Source organism: Podarcis melisellensis (genome assembly GCF_964234715.1).
Source record: "Podarcis melisellensis genome assembly, chromosome: 1".
Taxonomy (NCBI): Eukaryota; Metazoa; Chordata; class Lepidosauria; order Squamata; family Lacertidae; genus Podarcis; species Podarcis melisellensis.
Window position 1 is genome coordinate 119,760,834 of NC_138528.1, and position 999 is coordinate 119,761,832.

Sequence of the window (999 nt, forward strand, 5' to 3'; positions counted from 1 at the left end):
AGCCCCTCCTCGCCCTCTTACTTTATGAGAGGAATGCCATATTTCCCCCATGACTTCATTGGCAAAGGCGGGGGAAAAAAACAAAACAAAACAGGCCCTGGACGGCCATTGGTGCAAAGCCTGTAAACTTTTCAAACAGGCTGCGGATGCAGCGCCAGGGACTCTCGCCCCTCCCGCCCTCCCAATGTTCCTTTCCTGTGTTGGGTTATATTTTTTTTTCCTTTTTCCTTTTCTCCCCACCCTAAAAGAAAATGACTTTAATGGAAAGAATTGTTTGCGTTTGTCCTGAAAGCAAGGAAAGGGAAGGGGGAGAGAGAAGCAGTTGAGAACATCTTATTTATATTCTGCAAAGGGTTTTATTCTGTTCTCCTAAGTTAGCACCTCTGTCCTTTGTATTCATGCCTCTGGTGAACTTCTCCCTCACCCCCCTACAAGTGGGGAGGTGCCCAGGGTGGGCTCCCGGCTTGCTGGTGGGCTTCACAGAGGCATCTGGGCATGATGAGAACAGTGTGCCAAACCTGCTAGGCCTTCCGTTGGAGCTGGCTTTTAGGCTTTTATAACTCTGGAGCAGCAGTTCTCAAACTTTTCTGCGTTGTTTGTACGAACCCATTCTGAGTGCCTCTTAAAGGTAAAGGTCCAGCCATGACCGACTCCGGGGTTGCAGTGCTCATCTCGCTTTATTGGCCGAGGGAGCCAGCGTACAGCTTCTGAGTCATGTGGCCAGCATGACTAAGCCGCTTCTGGCGAACCAGAGCAGCGCACGGAAACGCGGTTTACCTTCCCGCCAGAGCGGTACCTATTTATCTAATTGCACTTTGACGTGCTTTCGAACTGCTAGGTTGGCAGCAGGGACCGAGCAATGGGAGCTCATCTCATTACGGGGATTCGAACCGCCGACCTTCTGATTAGCAAGTCCTAGGCTCTGTGATTTAGACCACAGCGCCACCCGCGTCCCGAGTGCCCCTTACCCTGCTCTATAAAAAAAATCATTATTCAGAG